The sequence below is a fragment of the Thamnophis elegans genome, chromosome 13 (genome assembly GCF_009769535.1).
Source record: "Thamnophis elegans isolate rThaEle1 chromosome 13, rThaEle1.pri, whole genome shotgun sequence".
Taxonomy (NCBI): domain Eukaryota; kingdom Metazoa; phylum Chordata; class Lepidosauria; order Squamata; family Colubridae; genus Thamnophis; species Thamnophis elegans.
In genome coordinates, this window is record NC_045553.1 from 27,819,962 (window position 1) to 27,829,298 (window position 9,337).

A 9,337-nucleotide genomic window follows, 5' to 3' on the forward strand; every position below is an offset into this window, starting at 1 on the left:
CATCTGGTCTGATATTATACTGGCTGTTAAAGTTTGTTTTCTCTCTTTTCCTTCCAATGTACTTGAAGGGATTTCAGACTGGGGGTGTCTGTGTGGAGTGGAGGGTGGGATTGCGGGGTGTGTGTGTGTCAGAAATATTCAGATTATGGCTCTCACGATCAAAGAACAACAGTCTCTGTGTAGGTGGGATGCTGAAATACGCAAAAAAGGGAGCTTGGTTTTGTTTGTGCAACAACAGCTATGGATGTCACCTTAGGTTTTGTCACTGTTACACACACAAACATCCCACACCCACCCACCACCTTCCAGATACTCTTGTTTCAAACTCTGAAATCCCAAGGATTTGTGTTACATTTTTTCCCCTCTTAAGCATGTCTGAACTGGGCTGCTTCTGATAATAACCATTCAAAAGCCCTTTTTTTTGGTCACACTTGAGCAGGTGTTCAGCCTCTGAAGGTACACCGATGAATGGCATCTCGTTTTTGGATTGCCATTGTGGCCTTTCAATTTTATTTCTGCTTTTCACCAAAGCTTTGCTTCCCTTCAGCCTCCCTTCTTTCTCTCCTCCCTAAGCCAGACGTACTATGATACACAAGTAAATTGCACTTGTGTGTAAACAAACACTCAAGAAAACGTCCTCAGGAATGGGGGCATCACGTTTACATTTCTGCAAGAGAGCTTGCTGCCCCCCCCAAAAATATATATATACTGACAACCATTCCCTGGTGTTCCATTTTGGCCTTGAAAACCCTTAGTGAAGGAAGCTTACCGCCAAAGTTAAGAAGAAGAGAAATAAGGGGGAAATGTTGCATCTGTGAGCATCTCTTTTCACGTACTTGATTGATTAAAATGAAGATGAATAGAGTAACAGATTTTAACAGGTTAACAGAGTGGGAAGGGACCTTATAGATCATTTAGCCTGACCCTCCGGCTAAGCAGGAGACCCTACACCATTACTGACAAATGGCAGTCCAGTCTCTTCTTGGATGTCTCACGTGATGAAGCCCCCACAACTTCCGAAGGCAACGTGGTTGATTTTAGCACTTGGGACAAACTGGGTGTACCACTATGAAAACTTACGGAGTCTTAAAAGAATGTTTTTCCCCCCCTTCTTATCTGAAGAGTATTGTGTGGAAACAGATTGCAACCAGAGATCATATCCTCAGTTTACTCGCTACACCTTGGTTTTTGTTAACTAATATTCTAAGGCAGTGGCCCCCAATCTTTCGTGTCCCAGGGACTGGTTCCGTGGAGAGAGGTTTTTCCCTGAACTCAATGGGACGGGCTTTTGTGTGCTGCCTGCATCCCATGGATGGGGCTTTGCTTGTTTGCATGGCCCAGTTTCTGGCATGCCACGGCCCAGTACCAGACCCCTGTTCTAAGGCAAAGGTTTTTACAAATAACCTGTTCTTGCACACATCATGCATTTAATAGGAATGGTGTCCAGGGTTATCTGTGATGAGTTGCTCTTCGCCTTTCGTGTATAAGGGCAGAAACTTAGTCTTAAAGCTTGAATTGCAAATGTTGACTACTTAGATCAGGATGTTCTCGGAAAACGTAGTTTCCCAGCCCCTGATGGAAACGAAACAAAACAATAACTCAAAACAATATTTCCTTGGTGAGTTCAGGAAATACTGCTGCTTGCAGTAAATATTGTAAAGATTGACATCAATATTTTCCAACTGGGCAATATTTTTCCCCAACTGTGCCAGGATTGCAGCGGATAATTCCCAGCCAGCCTTGACAGGAAAAATATCTTCATAACCAGCGATGTTCTGTTCCAAATACAGAATTTACACCAATAGATTGGTTTTAAGTCACGACATTATATCTTCAGGCTTTCGAAAGGTTAAAGAAGAAAAGCAGAACCAGATTTAAATCAGGTTTTTTCAAAGTTGGCAATTGTTAAGACGAGAGGACTTCAACTTCCAGAAGTCCACACACGTTGAAGTTGCTAAGTTTTAAGAAACACTGGTTTTAAAAGTACATAGTCTTTAAGAACTGAGTTCCAGTTTGTTCAAGGAAAAGAAAAATAGGTTGAATTGCTGGCTGATTCTTCGGAAGGCCAGAGTACATGTGGCTGTAGCAAACTAGTGTTAAATAGAACTGTTCTTCAACAGTGTCAGATTGAAAAGTCTGTTGTGGCCTGTGGAGGTGGCAGCCAAGTCGGACAGTGAGGAGGTTGGGGAGGAGGCTGAGCCAGGCCTGGAGGCTAGGGAAGGCTCGGACGAGAGCTCTACATTGGAGGCAGAGAGGGGGCCAGGGCCATCTAGGAGTGATCAGGTGCCTACAGAGCTAGACAGCAGTGAGGCAGAGGAACAGCTAGAGCCTGTTCCCAGTGTGCTCATGCGCAGAGCTGCCAGAAGAAAAGAACAACTCAGAAATCAGGGTAGGCTTGGAAGTAAAGTCATAGGTGGAAGGTGATTGGCCCCTCCCATAGGACATAAAAGAGGAGCAAAAGGGAAGTGGGCTTTTGCAGGAAACCATTTGTTGGGTCGTTAGATTAGTTTCAGGAGTGTGAAGATCTGTCCATGAATCTCAGAGACTCTGTGCCCAGTCTTTCCTTGCACAGCACCCCATTTGGAAAATATTTACATGGCAGCTTTCCAAGATAGATAAGGTCTGTGGTCATAAATATTTCTTTGAAAGTCTATTTGCCAGGCCTTGCTGAATCTGAACGAGATGAATTCACATTCGTTTAATAAAAGGGGCCAGGACCAAGACTCTGCCTCATGTCTTTTGGTGAAACCTAGATCAGAACAAAGTCGAACTTTAAAACACAAATGAATAATGGGCGTGGGCTTCTGGGACAATTCCCTTTCCCCCCCTGCTGCTTTTTGGCCTTAGAAATATTCTCCAAATAATGTACCCCTCCCCCAAGATTCTTACATAGAGTTCTCTTCATAGAAGTGGACCTGATTGAACATAGATGGTGATATGTATGAGAATGAATGTGAGTTAGCGCTGGAAGGAACAAGAGATAGTCACAGTCGCTCTTCATCTGGGTGAGCCATTATTGTCTCCTAAACCTTCCTCATCGTTGCCTTTTTTATGGGGACCGTCTCAGATTTAGCACAGTTTGGCCTGCTCAGAATGCAACCTGTTAACCTTTTTCCCCCCAGTAAGGAAGAACTGATTTGGGATCAATGTCTTGAATGAGTCCCCCGAATTATTATTTTTTTGTAAAAATATGTTCTTATAAGCTAAATCCGAATGCATAAGTGTTACCCTGAAGTATGTTGGACTTGAAGTATTTGCAGGGAAAATTGACAGTGGGTGATGACAAGGCCTGTCTGAATTCTGAATGGGTTGGTGGTTGTTTTTTTCCTAACGACAACAACAACCACACAAAAAAAATACATAACTGAATACACAATGCAGGTAGTACTCGACTTACAATAGTTTGCTTACAACCAATTTCGTCGTATACATGAGGTACAATGACAATAAAGGCTATACTGACCAAAGTTACAGTTACAGGCACTGAAAAATGTAACTTATTACCGTTTTTCACTATTAACAACTTTTGCAACATTTCCCTGGTCTCATGATTCAAATTCAGATGCTTGGCAACTGGTTCATATTTATGACAGTTGCTACGTCCTCTTTTTGTGACCTTCTGACATGCAAAGTCAATGGGGAAGCCAGATTCATTAAGCAACCAGTGTTACTGGCTTATCAACTGCAGTGATTCACTTAACAACTGGGGCAAGAAAGATCATTGACATTGAGTCGTTATTGATTAGCCCTCTGCCCATATCAGAATGCAAAGTTCCACTTGGCAACTGGGGCAAGGGAGGTCGTAGAAATGGAGCACTTCACAAATGTCTCGCTTAACAAGAGAAACTTTGGGCTCAATTGTGGTCGTAAGTCGAGGACTATCTGTAGTGCTTAAAATGCCTGGGTGGCGTTCTGAATTGTCCTTCTCTGCTGAGTTGAGTCCCACTGTGCTGGGCTAGAATTCTCCACTACAAGGGTGTCAAATTCTAAGCCCAGGAGCCGGATCCTGCCCATGGGACGATTAGATCTGGCCCAAGGGGCTACCCTGGAAACAATGAAGGACTGGTCTGGAGTGCCCTCAGTGAAATTGAGTTTGACACCCCTGCTTTACTAATAGCAGCTCCCACCAAAGGCCTTTGAAAAAGCGAAGCGAGATCCTGCCAATGTCGAAGTACGGATTCCGCTGCTTTGTATGCTACAGACGCACATTGTTAAAGTGATATATTTTGTGGGTGGGGGGAGGGAAGCTGACATTTGCCGTTTGAAAATTACCTTTTAAATTTACCAATGTAGACTTTTACCAGGAATGTTTGTACGTGTATATATACAATCATGCTTGTGTGCGTGCACACAAACACACACTTATACCCAGCAGAAGAAAATATGATTTGAAACGCTGCTACAGTTAAAAACACTGGGGCTCAAGTAATAAAAGAAAATGTGTTTGATTTTATTAGATCAAGATCGTTTTTTTCCTCCCCCAAAAGCGACTGCTAAAAATGCTCATTGACTCAAAATGTTTCTTGGGGCCATTATTGTGTTGAGTCCGGCTTTTCCTTTCTCCATTGAACAGTGGCTGGTGGTATTTGCATAAGTTTCCCCATTTAATTTGCAGAAACAGAAAGAGGACTTTTGAGGTTAGCTAAATATACTACCGGTAATAAGGGAAAATACTTGTCGCTCAGGGTTGCTTGTTTTCTTGCAGATATTTCATTGCCTAAACTAGGTAACATCATCTAGAGTAGCATTGACAGGATAGGATAGAAATAGGATAGGATAGAATGGAATGGGATATGATGGGATTGAATGGAATGGAGTGGAATAGAATATAGAATGAAATGGAATATAGAATGGAATGAAATAGAATAAAATAGAAATAGAAAAGGAGATGGAATAGAATACAATAGAATATAGAATAAAATGGAATATAGAATGGAATGAAATAGAATAGAATAGAAATCGAAAAGGAGATGGAATAGAATACAATAGAAAATAGAATAGAATAGAATAGGAGATGAATAGAATTGGAGATGGAATAGAATAGAGTTGGAAGGGACCTGGGAGGTTTTCTAGTCCAACCTCCTGCTTAAGCAGGAAATCTTGATGTTACCTAGCTTGGGTAATGAAACGTTTGCAAGAAAACAAGCAAGCTGAGAGAACACCCAGGACCTCTCATGACTGAACATACTTAGGGAATAAGGAAGATGACCTTGACAGAGATAGACAATGGAGCCTGCACATCTGTCCTCTTATTCTCTCATGTCTTAAAGGTAATGGTTCCCCTCGCACATATGTGCTAGTCGTTCCCAACTCTAGGGGGCAGTGCTCATCTCTGTTTCAAAGCCAAAGAGCCAGCGCTGTCTGAAGACATCTCCGTGGTCATGTGGCTGGCATGACTAAATGCTGAAGGTGCACAAAACACTGTTACCTTCTCACCAAAGTGGTGCCTATTTTTCTACTTGCATTTTTACATGCTTTTGAACTGCTAGGTTGGCAGAAGCTGGGAGAAATAACAGGAGCTCACTCTGTTACTTGGCGGTAGGGATTTGAACCACCAAACTGCCAATCTTTCTGATCGACAAGCTCAGCGTCTTAGCCACCAAGCCACTGTGTCCCTCATGTTTTTACTAGGGTTTAATTCTCAGGTCGCCTTGGTAGATTAGAAAAAGACAGGTAGCACAGTTTCCCTTTGACTTAGCTGAACATTTCATATTTTATGGGTAAGGATGGGGAATTTTAACCATTTGAGGCTCACCCTTTGTAGGTATTCCAAGACCCACTGTAACAAGGCATGGAGGAGAATTTCAAGATTTCTCATTGTCTCCTGACCTTTTGGAAAGTTCCCAAGCTCCAAAAGGTTGCTTGATTTGCATATTGTATTGTACTCACAATATGGGGTATTCTCTGGCTTAGAACGGCAAGGAGTTGTTGTGTCATCGATGTTTAGCCATCACAGTTAGAGGGGGCTCCAAAAATGCGTGTGTGTAGCTGAGTCCCATTGCCAGTCCCCTTGAAGGAACGGTAATACTCGAGATTCCAATCGAGAAGAATATTAGTTACTAAGGGTTAAACCAGGGGTGAAATCAACTTACCTTCGTTACCGTTTTGCAAATGTGAGCACACGCATGACAAAGTAATCATGGTGCATTGAAAGATCTGCATGAAATACCATCTGCCTGCAAGCAAGTATTTGGGGGGACCATTAAAGTAGAGAAAGTAATAGAAAATGAAGAAACTTTAGAATTCAACAGATGGGCACCTGCCATATACGTAATACCCCAGACTTAAGAATTGTCAATAAGAAAGACAAAAAAAAAAAAAGTCTGCGTTGCGGACATGAATAAAGCAGAATGAAAGAGAAAAAACTGGAGCAGGAAAAATTACAAAGACTTGTAAATATAAAAGAAAGTAAAAATAGTCCTAATAGTGATAGGCACCCTGGTGCCATCCTATCACAGTTGGAGTACCACTTCAACAGCAATGGCATTGACAAATTCACAATTCAATCAATAAATCAGAAAATTTTGGAGGTCTCCTAGTCCAACCCCCTGCTCAAGCAGGAGACCCTATACCAGTGGTTCCCAACCTTTTTTTGGCCATGCCCCACCTAAGCACTTCTAAAATCCTGATATCCCCCTGTGATATATAATTCTTACTTTACTCAAAAAGTGAACTCTACTCACGCGGAGGAAGCCTAAAAGGCCATTGACTTTGTTTAAATAAGGTTCAAATTGCCCCCCTGTGGGGCGTGGGACCCACATTGGGAACTGCTGTCCTATACCATTTCAGACAAATGACTGTCCAGTCTCTTCTTAAAAACCTCCAGTGATGGAGCACCCACAACTTCTGAAGACAAATTGCTCCACTGGTTAATTGTCCTCACTTAGGAAGTTTCTCCTTAATTCCAGGTTGCTTCTCTCCTTGATTAGCTTCCATTTGTTGTTTCTTGGCTTGCCTTCTGGTGCTTTGGAAAATAAGTTGACCCCCCCCCCCATCTTCTTTGTGACATCCCCACAAATACTGGAATACAGCTATCATATCATCTCTAGTCCTTTTCTCTTGACTGGTCATACCCAATTCCTGCAACCGTTTATATATATACAAATACAACTATACTAGAGATCTCTGCCTAGTGTGCCTAATGTGCAATATAGCCCAGGTTCAAATCCCAGTAAGGGTATGGCTAGCTGATGAGAGCTAAATAGCTTGAAATAGATCTATACTAGTCTCCCTTTATTTATTTATCAGCACAAATAAAAAAACATGTATGTATGTATGTATGTATGTATGTATGTATGTATGTGTATATATATATATATATATATATATATATATATATATATATATATATATATATTTCATTTTCATTTTCATAACATAAGCACATGTATACTATTACATAGTCAACATCATATAGTATTACTAAATGTTTACATCAATTCATCTTACCGCCAACTCCCAAAAACAATTATTGGCTCTTCTGCTCTCCATACACCATATTTATACCTTATCCATCACTTTCTTTTCTTTCTTTCCTCCCTCTCTTGCCCTTCTCTACTTCCCCTTCCTCTCTCCTTATCCTCTCTCCCCTTTTCCCTCTCCTCCTTTCTCTTCCTCTTCTCCCCCTTGCCCTCTCTCCTATCCTCCTCTTCTTCCCTTACCTCTCCCCTCTACTTCACACCCTTCATCTCATTTACTTGTTGTATTTCAGCTTCTGAGCGAGCTTGATTTTATGTTGATAGTATTTACAATTCCTTTTCAATATACATATTTAATTTTAACATATCTTCCTCCTTTTTTTAAAAAAAAAAGAGAGAAAAAATATACATATATAGTCATTGTGCTTTTAACACACACAGACACCCCGAAGCCTCATTGTGGCTGAGATGTAGACCCGGTTACAATTCCCAGCTATTTTCATCATTATGTTTATATAATTATGCATAATTACAAGCCCCCAATTTGTGATTCTGACTTTAAATCTTAATAGTTTCCCATTGTAAGTATATTTCATGTTCCCTCTCGATTTTTCCATATCTTGGTTTAGGTTACCCTTAATTGTCTATAAATGGCAATCCTTACTGTTCAATGTTCATTGCAATTCCCTTAATCTACTATATAAAATAACACGCGGTACACATCTCACTTTGTAAAAGTGAATCACAAACCTCTGCTTTACAATCTCCTCATATCAGTTTCATATTTTTCCAAACTCTTCTTAAAAACCTCCAGTGATGGGGCACCTAAAGCTTCTGAAGGCAAGGCCTTCCACAGATTAATTGTTCTCATTGTCAGGAAACATCTCACTTTGTTAATCATCTTAAAAGTTCTATATATGTCCATGTTTTGTATATTTTGACCCATGCTTAATTGTCCTATTGTCATATTCAATCAATTAGCTACTCAGTTTAATTATGTATAAAAGTGAATCACAAACCTCTGTTTTACAATCTTCCCATATCAATTTCATATTTGTCCATATTCCATATATTTTAACCTTTATTTAATTATCTTTCCATTATAATAATCAATCAGCAGCTTAATTTTATTGTCATATTTAGGAGTAACCCCTTATCTCAGCTTTGTATTTTCCCATATAACAATTTCTAGTTGTGTGATATTTTTTCCTAGTAAGTCTTTTGTCCCACTTCTCTATTCCTGCCTTTTCCCTTTTCTTGTTTTGACATGTCCACTCTCTTCAATTTTCCCCAAACCACCGTCAAAGAAATCTTTTATATTTCCCTTTGTTTGGTATTGCATAACCTGCTTCTTCAATTTTCCTTATGCCACTGTCAAACTCCAAAACATATTTTGTCTGCTTTTTTATTTCCTTTTGTTGGGACACATCCCTCCTTTTCAATTTTCCCTCTACCACTGCCAAACCCCATGGAATTTTTTGTCTGCCTTTTATTTCCATCCATTTCTACCCCTTCATTATCTCTTCCCCCTTCTTCCTTCCCTTCTTCTTTAAATACCTACTTCTCTGAATTCAGAATTCTATTTAGGCTTGATTTTAATGTTTTATGCATATTTTTAATAATTTCATGTAGTTCTTCAAATTCCCACCTTTCCATAATGTCTAGCTTCAAAGTTACAGTTAATTTTACCGTTTTATTTCAGAGTTCTGGTCCACCTTCAATTTATCTACTTCAGCTGCTGTGGAGAAGAATGATGGGAGCCATCTTGGTCTTTTGTTCTTCCTTAATGTCCAGTTCCAAAATTGCAGTTAGTTATACAGATTTTATTTCAAAGTTCTGGTCCACCTTTAATTTAGCTGATTCAACTAATATGAAAACGGAAGAGAAACTGGAGCCATCTTGATCTTTTGCAGAAAAAA